Source organism: Mus musculus, chromosome 14 (genome assembly GCF_000001635.26).
Source record: "Mus musculus strain C57BL/6J chromosome 14, GRCm38.p6 C57BL/6J".
Taxonomy (NCBI): Eukaryota; Metazoa; Chordata; class Mammalia; order Rodentia; family Muridae; genus Mus; species Mus musculus.
The window spans coordinates 3728175-3743408 of record NC_000080.6 but is presented as its reverse complement, the minus strand read 5'-3'; the positions used below and the strand labels follow the sequence as shown (position 1 = coordinate 3743408).

Genomic DNA, 15234 nt, shown 5'->3' with positions numbered 1-15234 from the left:
ACTGAAGCCCAACAGTTCCCAGAATTCTGACACGGAGGCATGTGCCCATGAGATCTTCTTTTCAGGCCTCCATCCTTCCTGGCCCACCTTCAGTACTGAGGAATTACAGCAGAAAACATGAAGAATTGGTGCTTTCTGACTTGCCTGGTAGGTTCATCTTCAGATCTTATCCTCATACCACCCATGACCATTTGCTCAGGTAATGGTAACTCCCACAGTCTCCTGGGTGCTCCTACCCAGTTATCAACGAGACATGACTGTATCACAGGTATGCCCAAAGGCCAACTTTGTAAAAGACAGTTACTCCACTGAGACACATGATTTCAGGTGATACCATACAAACAACAGGTTTAGACAATGGAGGTGACTGCTATCATGGAACCGTAGCTTTACACAGACTGCCTGGCTTTCCCCTCTCCCTTACACCTCGATAACTTCTGTCTGGCTGACCAGTACTTATCCTGACAGCAACCACAGATCCGAAGTCATCACTAAGATTCTCATCTTATGTCTTCTTAGGAATAATAGACATCCTGATGATGATGGGATGGACAAAGTGGGAAAGGGAAGGAAAAGTGACATTGGACACTGATTTGGTTTGTGATGAGAAATAACTAAGTTCCATGAAAAACAAGTATAGATACAGAAGAGAAACATAGTCTCTGAATAACAGTCAAAGGAGAGTGAAGAGAATTAGTTTGTGTTCCTAGAAATCTTCTGAATAATCCAGTGAGGCAGCATGGTTGGTGAGATTGTCTCACATTCTGTGCAGTGGTGCATAGTACTTTTGTTCAGTCCTTTATAAGATGCTCTTAGTGTCACTGGGAACTAGCTGACAGAAACTGGAAACATATTTAGTGCTTTAGTGTTGATTTTAACAATGACCTTGGCAGAAACTCCTTTCTGTCAGTATTAGAGATTTAGATGTGTGAGGTTGAAGAGTTCCCCAGTTAAAGAATTTCTTTTTTTTATTAGATAATTTCTTTACTTACATTTCAAATGTTATCCACTTTCCTCATTTCCCCTCCAAAAACCCCCTATCCCATCCCCTCTCCCCTTGCTCACCAACTTGACTACTCCCAATTTTCTGTCCTGGCATTCCTCTACACTGGGACATCAAGACTACACAAGACCAAGGGCCTTCTTCCCATTGATGTCTGACAAGGGCATCCCCTGCTACATATGTGGCTGCAACCATGGGTCCCTCCAAGTGTACTCTTTGGTTGGTAATTTAGTCCCTGGGAGCTCTTGGGGAACTGGATGGTTCATATTGTTGTTCCTCCAGTGGAGCTGCAAACCCCTTCAGCTCCTTGGGTCCTTTCTCTAGCTCCTCCATTGGAGACCCTGTGCTCAGGCCAGTGGTTGGCTGAGAGCATCCACCTCTGTATTTATCAGGAGTCTCTCAGGAGACAGCTATATGAGGCTCCTGTCAGCAAGCACTTGTTGGCAACCACAATAGTGTCTGGGTTTGTTGATTGTATATGGAATGGATGCCCAGGTGGGGCAGTCTGTGAATGGCATTTCCTTCAGTCTCTGCTTCACAGTTTGTCTCTGTCTGTCCTCCCATGGGGATTTTGTTCCTGCTTCTAAGGAGGACCGAAGGTTCCACACTTAAATCATCCTTCTTGAGCTTCATGTTGTCTGTGAATTATATCTTAGATATTCTGAGCTTCTGGGCTAATATCCACTTATCAGTGAGTGCATACCATGTGTGTTCTTTTGTAATTGGGTTACCTCACTCAGGATGATATTTTCTAGTTCCATCCATTTGCCTAAGAATTTAATGAAGTCAATGTTTTTAATAGCTGAGTAGTACTCCATTGTGTAAATGTACCACATTTTCTGTATCCATTTCTCTGTTGAGGGACATCTGGGTTCTTTCCAGCTTCTGTCTACTATAAATAAGGCTGCTATGAACATAGAAGAGAATGTGTCCTTATTACATGCTGGAGCATATTTTGGGTCTATGACCAGGAGTGGTATTGCTGGGTCCTCAGGTATTACTATGTCCAATTTTCTGAGCAACAGCCAAACTGATTTCCAGAGTCATTGTACTAGTTTGCAATCCCACCAGGAATGGAGGAGTATTCCTTTCTCCATATCCTCACCAGCATCTGCTGTGACCTGAGTTTTTTATCTTAGCCATTCTGACCTGTGTGAGGTGGACTCTAAGGGTTGTTTTGATTTGCATTTCTCTGATGATTAAGGATGCTGAACACTTTTTCAGGTGCTTCTCAGACATTCAGTATTCCTCAGGTGAGAATTCTTTGTTTAGCTCGGAGCCCCATTTTTTAATGGGGTTATTTGTTTCTCTGGAGTTTAGCTTCCTGAGTTCTTAGTATATATTGGATATTAGGCCTCTATCGGACGTAGGATTGGTAAAGATCTGAACCCAATCTGTTTGGTTGCTGTTTTGTCCTATTGACAGTGTCCTTTGCCTTACAGAAGGTTTGCAATTTTATGAGGTCTCATTTGTCAATTCTTGATCTTAGAGCATAAGCTATTGGTGTTCTATTCAGGAAAATTTCCCCTATGCCCATGTGTTTAAGGCTCTTCCCGACTTTCTTTTCTATTAATTTCAGTGTATCTGGTTTCATGCGGAGGTCCTTGATCCACCTGGATTTGAGCTTTATACAAGGAGAAAAGAATGGGTCAATTTGCATTCTGCTACATGCTAACCGACAGTCGAACCAGCACTATTTCTTGAAAAATGCTGTCTTTTTTCCGCTGGATGTTTTTACCTCCTTTGTCAAAGGGCATTGTCTTTTTCAGTGAGAGAAGCCCTTCCCTGTTCTGAACCCTCCTTTACCACACGCAAAGACACACATTATATCCATGACTGCTCAGCCATGTGTCCATCCTTTTATTCAGGCTGAATTGGTACTTCCCTTATCCCCCAGGTCCTACTGTGTCCTTTTCTGTTTTCTTTCAGAAAGAAATCAATACCTCCTTGTAGATACTGGGCAACAGCACTGCATCCCTGGCACTTTACAACCTGATTTCTGACAATAACTCAACGTGGAAATTGATTCTCTGGAACGACTAGATGACCCAGTCATTTAGGGTGCGAGCTGATCTTACAGGATACCTCAGTTTGGTTCTCATCACCCACATCAGACAGCTCAGTTCTGCCTCTATCCCCAGCTCTGGGGGATTTAACAGTCTCTTGTAGCTTCCAGGGCACCGGCACATTAAAAGAATAGAATAGAAGAAAGTCTACTCACTACCACTCACCTGAAGTCACCTCAGAGGTCCCTGCTTCCTACACCCTCTGCCACTTCTAGTTTAACCCTCACAACATCTTCCTTTCTTTCTCTTACCGTTTCACCCTGCACTGGCCCTATGTCTCTATAACCAGCTCCTGTCATGCACCTATCTTCCCCTGTACCTCTCTTCCTACACAGAAATCATTGGTAATCTCTACTGGATATTCATTGGCTAGCTCCTCAAGCTGTTTACTTAACTTTTCCTGAGCCTGCAGTTCTTTTTTTTTAATTAGGTATTTTCTTCATTTATATTTCCAGTGCTAGCCCAAAAGTCCCCCATACCCTCCCCCTCCACTCCCCTACCCACCCACTCCCACTTCTTGGCCCTCGCATTCCTCTGTACAAAGGCATATAAAGTTTGCAAGACCTATTGGCCTCTCTTTCCAGTGATGGCCAACTAGGCCATCTTCTGATACATATGCAGCTAGAGACACGAGCTCCGGGGGGTACTGGTTAGATCATATTGTTGTTCCACCTATATGGTTGCAGACCCCTTTAGCTCCTTGTGTACTTTCTCTAGCTCCTCCACTGGGGGCCCTGTGATCCATCCAATATCTGACTGTGAGCATCCACTTCTGTGTTTGCTAGGCCCTGGCATAGCCTCACAAGGGACAGCTATATCAGGGTCTTTTCAGCAAAATCTTGCTAGTGTGTGCAATGGTGTCCGCATTTGGAGGCTGATTATGGGATGGATCCCTGGGTATGGCAGTCTCTAGGTGGTCCATCCTTTCGTCTCAGCTCCAATCTTTGTCTCTGTAACTCATTCCATGGGTGTGTTGTTCCCAATTCTAAGAAGGGGCAAAGTGTCCACACTTTGGTCTTCAATCTTCTTGATTTTCATGTGTTTTGCAAATTGTATCTTATATCTTGGGTATTCTAAGTTTCTGGACTATTGTCCACTTATTAATGAGTACATATCATGTGAGTTCTTTTGTGATTGGGTTACCTCACTCAGGATGATGCCCTCCAGGTCCATCCATTTGCCTAGGAATTTCATTAATTCATTCTTTTTAATACAAGAGTAGTACTCCATTGTGTAAATGTACCACATTTTCTGTATCCATTCCTCTGTTGAGGGGCATCTGGGTTCTTTCCAGCTTCTGGCTATTATAAATAAGGCTGCTATGAACATATGATACATGTGTCCTTCTTACAGGTTGGAATATCTTCTGGATAGATGCCCAGGAGAGGTATTGCGAGATACTCCGGTAGTAGTATGTCCAATTTTCTGAGAAACCACCAGACTGATTTCCAGAGTGATTGTACAAGCTTGCAATCCCATCAACAATGGAGAATTGTTCCTCTTTCTCCACATACTTGCCAGCATCTACTGTTACCTGAATTTTTGATCTTAGCCATTCTGACTGGTGTGAGGTGGAATCTCAGGGTTGTTTTGATTTGCATTTCCCTGATGATTAAGGATGCTGACCATTTTTTCAGGTGCTTCTTAGCCATTCAGTATTCCTCAGGTGAGAATTCTTTGTTTAGTTTTGAGCCCCATTTTTAATGGGGTTATTTGACATTCTGGAGTCCACCTTCTTGAGTTCTTTATATATATTGGATATTAGTCCCCTATCTGATTTAGGATAGGTAAAGATCCTTTTCCAATCTGTTGGTGGCCTTTTTGTCTTATTGAGAGCCTGCCGTTCTTTATTACACCTTGGTGGTACACACCTCTGCTTACTAGAATCTTTAGGAAATTAAGTGATAGGACTAATATAATGACATTGACAAGGTCCACCATCTGGCAGTCACAGGAAACTCACTAATACAGGACTCATGCAGGCAATTTCAACTGCTCCAAAAGCTTGACTGGTAGGTTGCCTTTGCAATACACCAGCTGGGTACTATCCTGTAACCCTCTATCCTTCTATTCTCTTTTGAGCAAAATAGAGTGACAACGACAATAGTAGCAGACTAGCGCTCAAGCTAAGATGGATGCTATTGATAGACTTTCTCTGAGAGATAAACTTCACAGAATCAGGTGGAAGCTGAAGGAAAGAGATATTATTATTATTATCATTATTATTATTATTTATTTTCTTTATTTACATTTCAAATGTTATCCCCTTTCCTAGTTTCCTCTCTGTAAATAGAGGCATAGAGGAAGAAAGAGTTTTATTTAGCTGGTTTTCAGGTAATAAGTGAGGGGATAGGAACTCTCCACCTTAATCTCTACCCTGTCATCCAAACACTGTCCCTTTAACTATGTAAGAAAACCCATGTGTAGACCTCAAGAAATCAGAAATCAGGGGTTTGTGGTGTGGGGTACATGTTATATACCAATAGATCTTTTTAAATGGCCCAACAAACATTTGAGTGAAATAATAAAAATGTTACCATTTTGTGGGGTAGTGGGCTGTGCACAGACAGCCTGGTCTCCAGTCGAACAAAGGTCTGGAACCCCAGAGACTAGATGGATGGTGATTTCCACCTACATGGGACGGAAGGTGTTCCATCATGTCTCCTGGCCTTCTGGCTCCTGTCAAAGTTACCATCCCCACAGCCCACACAGGAGAGGTGTGTGGCTATCCGTCACGTAGGAGCAGCACCAAGCCTTCCCACAAATGAGAGGTACCTGCTGTCAAACCCTGAATCACCCCCAAAACTGTATATAAATCCTATCCAGGGAATTAAAGGTGCTCGAGAACTACTCTGTCATCTGAGTGTTATGTTCCAAGAGCTGTAACACTTGGGAAGAGATCTTCTCTCCATCTGAGGTTCCACTGCACTCCTCACTGAATAGTCGGCTTCTCCTTGGCCCAGCCCAACCCAACTCAGTGCAAAGCAGCTCAGAGTTACTGAGTGACCTGGAAGGCATGGCAGAAACTTCATCTTTGCCTGCAATCACTTCCCTTGGCTGGAACCCTGGCATTAGGCCTGGCCAGAGATCTCCATGGAAAACCTCTGGTACCCAGGCCCACATCATTGAGGATCACTTCTGGTGGACATGTTATATAGCAGCCTGAAGAAACAAGAGCCATAAATATACTTATTAACTAAATCCAATTCATGAAATGAAACCACCAGCAACAGGAGAATCAGAAGTGGAGAGGTAGGCCTACCCAAAGATTTCTCAGAGTCAATTGTTAAAGGACAAACAACTCTCGTTCTGTGTCCTTGTTCAGGAGTAGCCTCAATAAGAATGATCTAGATCTATAAGCAGCATGTGGTGGCAAGATGTCTCACAGGAAATTCTCAGCTCCCGGGCATGGGTCATTGGGCTTCTTGCCTCACAGGCACAACAGCCGGCATCATGGGAAAATGAAGAGCCTCCCCAAGGATGACCCTTCCAAGCCTATTCACCTCACAGCTTTTCTAGGCTACAAGGGTGCCATGACCCACATCCTCTGGGAAGTTGACAGGCCAGGATCTAAGGTGAACAAAAAAGAAGTTCTGGAGGCTGTGACTATTGTGGAAACCCCACCAATGGTGGTTGTGGGCATTGTAAGATATGTTGAAACCCCACGAGGCCTCTGGACCTTCATGACTATATTTGTTGAGCATATCAGTGATGAGTGTAAAAGGCAGTTCTATAAGAAGTGGCACAAATCTAAGAAGACGACTTTTACCAAGTACTGTGAGAAATGGCAGGATGACACAGGCAAGAAGCAGTTGGAAAATGACTTCAACAGCATGAAGAACTATTGCCAGGCCATTCGCATGATTGTTCACACTCAGATGAGTCTGCTTCCTCTGTCCCAGAAGGCACACTTGATGGAGATCCAGGTGAATGGAGGCACTGTGGCTGAGAATCAAGACTGGGCCCAAGAGAAGCTGGAGCAGCAGGTTCCTGTAAACCAGGTGTTGGGGCAGGATGGGATGATTGATGTCATCAGCGTGACAAAAGGCAAAGGATACAAAGGGGTGACCAGTTGTTGGCAGACAAAGAAACCACCCCAAAAGACGCATCAAAGTTTGCACAAAGTTGCCTGGATTAGAGCCTGGAACCCTGCCTGTGCAGCCTTCTCTATGGCTTGAGCTGGGCAGAAAGGCTACCATCACTGAACAGAGATTAACAAGAAGATTTACAAGATTGGTCAAGGATACCTCATCAAGGATGGTAAACTGATCAAGAACAATGCATCTACTGACTATGACCTGTCTGATAAGAGCATCAACTCACTGGGTGGCTTTGTCCATTATGGTGAGGTGACCAATGACTTCATCATGATCAAAGGCTGTGTGGTGGCGACCAAGAAGGGAGTGCTTACCCTTTGTAAGTCCTTACAGGTCCAGATCAAAAGTCAGGCCCTGGAGAAGATTGACCTAAAGTTCATTGACACCGCCTCCAAGTTATGTCATGGTCATTTCCAGACCATGGAGGACAAGAAAGCATTCATGGGACCACTCAAGAAAGATATCATTGCCAAGGAGGAAGGTGATTGATTCCAGGATCACTTTGCACAGCTGGTGGGGTCTCAGCAATAAAATATTTCTAGAAAAAAAAAAAGAATGATTTAGGACTGGAGCCCATGCCTCCAGGGCATCAAGGTTGTGGTCTTTTTGGATCCATCTCTTGGGCTCTGGCTATCAGGGCTTATTCACCTGTTTCTGAGGTGTCCCATGCTCTCTTTGGCAACACAATTACACTTGGCTCTTTGATGACTGTGGCCATTTCCCCATGTAAATAATCTATATGATGCTGTATTTCTTCATAAACCTGCTTGGATTAAGCCAAATTAGTAAAAGATCTGAAGACACAGCTTCTATCTTCTCTATCCTTCTAAACTCCTGGCACCTCCCCATCAATAATTTGTCACTGATGTTGGATGTGCTGGTCCAGGTCAATCAGAAATAAAGAAAGGAAGGTTCAAAAATTCTCTGATGTCTCAGAAAGTGATGGCAGGTGGATGGCTTGCCAAAGCACAATAATTATGCCTTCCTTAGAACTGCTACCACTGGGGTAGAAGCTGCAGTCTTCCTCCCTATATTGCCATGTAGAGAAAGTTGAGTTATAGTTGATTCCACTTCCCATGGCTAACTTAGTCACCATTCTACTGTTGTGAAGAGTCAGCATGGCCAAGGCAAGTCCTATGAAAGAATTTAATTGTGGGGTTGCTTACATTTTGGAGGATTAATCCCATAGTAAACATGGCAGAATGCATGATGTTAGGCTTGGTGCTGTATGTATCTGAAAACTGCATCCTAACAGAATGACCAGAGAGATGAAAAGGGACCAAAATGGGGTGTGAAAATCTCAAAGCCCACCTGCAGTGACACAATTCCTTCAAGAATGTTGTATTTTTTCCACCAAGCCACACCACATAATCCTACTCTAATTGTCTCACTCCCTGAAGATTAAGCATATAGATACAGACACTTCTGTTGGGAATCTTTCTTCAAATCACCAAAATACCTTTGTTCGGAGTGCGGGAGAGATATAATCCTCAGTATAACCATCAGTGCCATGGATGGTGGTGTTTGGGGGGGGCATTGTTTTCTCAGTGAAATAGGAAAATTCTGATTACACATTTTTTTATGAGAAAGATGCTTTGGACAGTTGGGATGGCTCTTACTCTTTCGGTTAATATTATAACAAACATTAAATTGTATTCAGAAACATATTTTGATTATTATCTTTGTGTGTTTTGGATCTCATGGCAGTAATAGGTACCCGAGGTGTTAACTACCGTTTCTGTAACAGCAAACTGTCTCTCTCTACAGCCCAATGCTGTGTAGTTTGTATGGTTCATTTGTTGTTGGCTTGTTGTTATTGATGTTGTTTGTGTTGCTGAGGCTAGAGTCTGGGGCCTTGTACATGTTGGGCAGGCAAATTCTCCACCACTGAGTCTCCAGCCACTTTTCTGGAGGTTTTTGTTGCTGTAGATTGTACTGAAGAAGTCTTTCAGCTTTTATATTTGAAAAAGATACCACGGCAAGATACACAGCCACAACCAATGCACCACAATAAATAACCAACCCAACACATGACATTATGATACAGTAAGAATCAATTTAAAAGATATATCACCTCATTCTTGGGTTTGCCTATGTTCTTAATTTTTAGATTAAAAATCTTTTGAAACATTGAATGACACCTCTCATCTATCAACTACTGCCATTAAATATCGCATCTTCACAGCTGAATAAATAGACCAGCCAACATCCAGAATAGTCCTCCAGTCATTCAAGAAAGAGTTCCTAACTAAGGACAAATTGTTTCTACTGATTTCTTTCCTGGGGTTTCATTTTGGATTGCATGTTCACTTTTAAAGATGCTTGCTGATCTCTTCGTGGACCAGAGATGGAGGAAGCACACCACTCTATTTATTTTTTCACCACAAGATTAATTCAGGTCAATCTCAGCTCTCAGGTTTGTTCTTGTAGTGGTTTTGAAGGTTTCAAAGGAAATGTTGCTGCATGGAGAGCTATGAAGCTGCTGATGTTTGCAAGTCAGTTAGAGAGTGACTTCTACAAGCAGATCAGATTGGTGACCCTGGTCTTCTGGCTGTCAGGGGAACACCACTTTGGCCACTGATTCAAAGAATGTTCTGTTGAGAGCATTTGCTAAGGGGGTTCTGATGATGGCAACTTGCTGATGTCAGGGAACTCCAGGGACATGAGCTCACTGAATCACTGCTTTCATTGGAAAAGGAACTTTTTGGCCAGAACAATCCTCTTAGAATCTATCTTTCTGCACAGCAGCTCTGGATCATTTCTCCAATGCCCTGACTGGTTTAGCCTTAACTATAGGGGAAATCACACACACACACACACACACACACACACACACACACACACACACACACACACTGTGGTTAGCATCTGCTTTCTTTCCCTGTCTACCTGGGCCACAAAATTTCTCCACCTCAAATATTTTCAGGTCTCAATAGATAAAAGTTCTGAAACTTCATCTTGATATGCACCAATAATACAGTAACACACAATTTCTAGCAGTCTATGTAACATTGATGTTTTGTCCAGGAAGCTCATAGCTCTTTTTTCAAGTAATCACCTAATCCAACCCTAAGTCACAAAAATTGCAAACCTGAAGACAAAAAGAATCTATTCTGAGTCAGGTGAAGTCTCTGCAATGTTCTTTTGAAGTTCATATACTGTTTTCAGATCTTCCCTCTGATATTCTAAAATGTCACCATCATTCCTTCACTGAGGGCTTTATCAAGAATGAAGTAGGAATATTGAATCCTCTCTGTGGCATTGGCTTTAACTCACTCAGTCTTGGAAGATACACTCATATCATGGATAAATTCTGTTCTGCCACCCACAGTGCAGAGCAAGCTACAAATCTATCAGATATGTGTCAGCATCTACATGTTCACAGTAATTCATGCTTCATGATTTATGACCACACATCTTGAACGATAATATGTCCTGTCTTGATCAAACAAGCTTCACATTATCATCCCCAAATTTTATCAATCGCCATCACCTTCAGTTTTAAAACAAACCCTGTAACATCAGTTATGGTTCTCTCTGCTGGAAATCAGGAATGCATGGAAAATAATTTGTAGGGTCCTTATGATCTGTTTCTGCTATCACAAAATTCAGGAAGTCATAATTTTCCCAATAACTCAAATTATCATTGTCATGACAGCTTTAGTCATCTCAGGGTTATGCTTTCTACATCCTAAGCTTCAGTCAAAATATTAATAGCAACCTCCAGCTATGCTGACCGAGTGCAGTTTGCTGTTTCTGTCTAGTAGTTGTGCTGTCACATGATCCATAAGTGATCCTCATATAGTTTTCCTTTATACTCAGCTGGATCTCATCATAATGAATGGGGCTGGGAGCCCACAATTCTGCCTTGTATATAGGGTGTCACCCTGCCTCTGGATAATTTTGCATTGTACTATCTGTACACGTCTTTCAGCTGATGTTCATTGATCCAGCAACATACATACATACATAGCTGTTGAGCTTCAGGGTAGTATATGAAATAGCTCAGCCAAATGATTAGTAGCTCCAACCTGCAATGTGCATATTGCCTGGTAAACATAGAGCTTTTTCAAGCATTGGTATATTTTGCCCTGAATCATCAATCTCTGTTGGTATAAAATACACTGTCTTGGCTTGCTGACCTGTGGAGAAAAGTAAGTTCCTCATTAGGCTGATACTATAATATGGATTCTTTCAGTCAATCTCTGCTTGTGACCTTCTGGAGAAGTAGCTGAACATTGGGAGCATCTGCTCTTCAAAGAGGTCAAACATGCCCTCTACAAATACTTTCTCAGGACTGGACATTTCAGTCCAGCGGTGAAACCGGAGTCTCCAGTAATTTTCTTTATGGAGGAACAAATGAGTAACGGGAGGAATGAGGGACTGTTGTCATCTCTGACACAAATTATCTTCGTCCACATGTTACTCTTGTGCGTGTGATGGAGTCATTCTGCTTTAGCACTCTACTGGAGTTGGAATCTTATGCATTTGGTTGTCATCTGTTTGGATAACAACCTAGATCAACACAGTTGACAACATTTTTTCATGACAGATTTCCCTACACATAGGGAGAACTGAGGACTCAGTAAGCTTACCACTGCCTTGGGCAGTAAACTGACAAGATTCTTTCTTGCTCACGAGCAAATCTTCCCTCCATGTGGGCTACTTGTTGGTGGATATCTGGGTTTTGAGTACAGTTATAAGGAGTTGGGCAGAGGACATGGAAGTTGAAAGGAGGGGCAGTTGAGTGCAGAGAAAGTCAATGTTTGACCTTGCTTACTGAATGTAATAAACCAAAGGGGCAGTGGTTCCCATAATTCAAATAAGTGAATCATGTGACTATGAAACAGCATGTGATTATATTGGAGAGTCCTATATTACTGGATAACTGGATAGATACCAGGACATTTTTAGCTCTTTTGTTTTCAATGAAGTAGTTCAAACTTCTATGTAGGTTTGTATTTTTAGTGTATTTTGCAAAGAGTCACTTTCTTGATGCATATACTTTTTCCAATTATGGCCACTCCCACCTAATTTATCGAATTGGTTTTTTCTTCCAAGTCCACTGGGTACTTCAAATTTAATATGAGAAACTGAAGACAATGTCCTAAATCTTGTCTCTTGTCTTAGGATTTCCATTGTTGTCAAGTGACACATGACCACAATAATTCTTAGAAAGAAAAATTTTATTGAGGCTGGTTTACAGTGCAGAAGTTTAGTCCATTATCATCATGGTGGGGAGCATGGCAGTGTGCAGGCAGAAATCGAGCTGGAGGACCTGAGAGCTCTAAATTTTGATCTGCAAGTAGCAGAAAGAGATTGGGTTATACCAGGCTTGAGCATATATCAGACCTTGAAGCCCTCTTCCAGTTACACACTTCCTCTAACAAGGCTACACCTAGTGCAACAAGACCACACCTCTTAGTAGAGCCATTCTCAATGGGTCAAGCATTCAAACACACAAGTCCATGCAGGCCATGCCTATTCCAACCACCTCATCTTGGAATTACTCCACACTATCAGCTGGTATCTCATCCTAATTAGGACCAGGTGGTAAATTGTACTGAAATCCTGAATTGGGGAAGTTTTGGGTCCTAGTAATTCTTCATAGCTCCAACAGTCATTAAGTTCTGTGTCTGTTGTTCTGTCTTTATCGTTGAGGAGAGCATGCCTACTTCTTTTGTATTTATTTTAATGTTTCAAAATGTTATTTACAGTCACATAATACATTTTTATCTAAAACACCACACTTTACTTCCCTCAATTCATTCCTATCTGTAACCACTATTCCTTTACACACTATGTATTTTTAAAGAAGATAACAGAGCCCACTTAGCATGGATAGAATTAGCAAAATCTACTGGAGCATGAGTAGCCTCTCAGGGATGTATCCCCAAAGAAAACTGGCTCTCTTCTCCTCAGCAGCCACCATTTGCCAGCAAGTCCTTACCTAAGGATGGTCCTGCATGAGCCTCTCCCTTGTTAATGCTGAGATGTTCATTGCCCAGATCTTGCTCACCTTTTGGGCATGCAGGTACAATTGCTATGAAGTAATGTGTGCAGCAACCCTATCATAACAGATAAATACTGTTTTGGTTTGGACATCCTTACCTCTGCATCTCAAAAATTTCCTCTACCTTTTTCTGCCATAACTCCATCGCTTTGTAGTATGAGGTTGTGATATAGCCGGGTCATGTAAGCTGAGAACTCCACAGACCCATATTCTCTGTACATTGATCAAGTGGTCTTTTAGGACTCTAATAACTGTTATACACTGTTAGGAGAAGTATAGGACCAGAAAGGTGTACAACTTACAGAGAAAGTCTGACACAAGAGTGAGTTTGAAACATGTCCAATCCCTGAAAATATTATCCTGAATACAACACTAGGAGCATTGTGTCCTCCTTGTCTGAGCCTGCATGTTCCAGCTCACTTACAACACCTACCTCCACCACCCTTGAGGTAATCATTTACTCTGGTGACTAGATTACAGGTTAAACTTCCTTTCACTCTATTATGACAGGACCAGCCAACACATGGAGTTCTTCATGCAAATGAAACATTCACAGCACATTTGCACTGGAGAATAATGCAGTTACCCTGAAAGCCCCTACCTACATGTTCACTCCAATTTAAGGAGATCTGTTTCACTGAAAACCGTCTCAAGAGAAGACTATTTCTCCCACACTTACACCAACCAAGATCTTGGTATCCTAACTGGCTACTCATCATTCTTTCCAGTCAAGCCTGGGGTACAATGGTGCCTAGATATGCCCAAGGGAAAAACAGATTTGACTGACAGAGACTCTTTTCTGATGATTACCTAGAGCTATACTATTTTATGTGTCTAGAAATGAAACTTAGAAAACAATACTATTTATTTACAGTGGGCAAATAGTAGCCAGATCTCCCCTAGGGGCTATGTCCTACACATACATATTTAGCCCAGTCAACATCAACATAAATAAATGTGGAACTTTGAATCTAGTGTGGAAAGGGTTGGTTACTCCCATAACATTCACACTACTATTTCACTTGGGATCGTGATTTGCTGGCTGAGGAACATTGTTAATCACAGGGTTCACTGTTGAGGAAATGGTTGATTATTTTCTCACTGTTAGCATGAAGGCCATATCCTAATATTGTGAATGTTATCAGGCAGGGATGAACCTTCCAGGTTAGTACCAGATTGAGTTCTCCATGTCCTATGACTCAAGGATATAATGTCTTCAGCAAAAGGACCTTAACATTGAGTTTTGGAGGCTAACCATGAGCCATGGGATTATTCCATATTTTTGAAGGGATTGTATCTATGGGACATTTTTACTAGATAAATTTTTGGGTGAGAAACTCTCTTGTCAGTATAGAGTAACTCCATTTAAATCCATTTTATATATGCAGATGTACATATTTTACCACCTGTTTACTAATGGGTCTAAAATTATCTATGGGACTATGGAACTATCTTATCATGTTCATAATTAACAAGGTTCACAAGGTTCATGGGTGGGTGAGACTGTTGAAGGCTTTCCCCCAGCAGGTTATAAAAAAATATAGTAGACAAAGAATTGATACATCTGTAACATGGATCAATCCTGAAAACAATGCTAAGTGAAAGAAGCAGTTCATGAAGTCTAATGCAGCCTGAACACATTTATATTTAAATAGTCACCCAAAAATATTCCTCCATGCTCTGACACAACTAGATATAAAGCACAGTTATTGTAGTATGTGACCTCCCAGATCTCAGCTACGTAAGGCATCTTTGGAAGAGTAGAGATTTTATTAATGAGGCCTTATTTGTTGCAACGCTACCATTCTGCATAACTCTCCTTTATCAGTCATTCCCTACCCTAAATTTGACAAGTTAAAATGAATAACGCAATTCATAGATATTTGCTTTAGAGTGCAACACACTTTTCCTTATAGCTCTTAGTCATTTCCTGACATGTCTAAGAGCTGTTGAAATCTTCTAATGGGTGGTCATTTAATGAGTGGACCCTGGCCCCTCAAATACTTCCAGATCCTGTATTTTGTTTTTGTTTTTGTTTTTGTTTTGTTTGTTTGC

General features: G+C 41.8%; 2 pseudogenes; one reads left to right on the top strand and one right to left on the bottom strand.

Moving 5' to 3' along the window:
• On the top strand, positions 6422-7707 carry Gm2877 (predicted gene 2877; annotated as a pseudogene).
• Gm18571 (predicted gene, 18571) lies at positions 10617-11756 on the bottom strand (annotated as a pseudogene).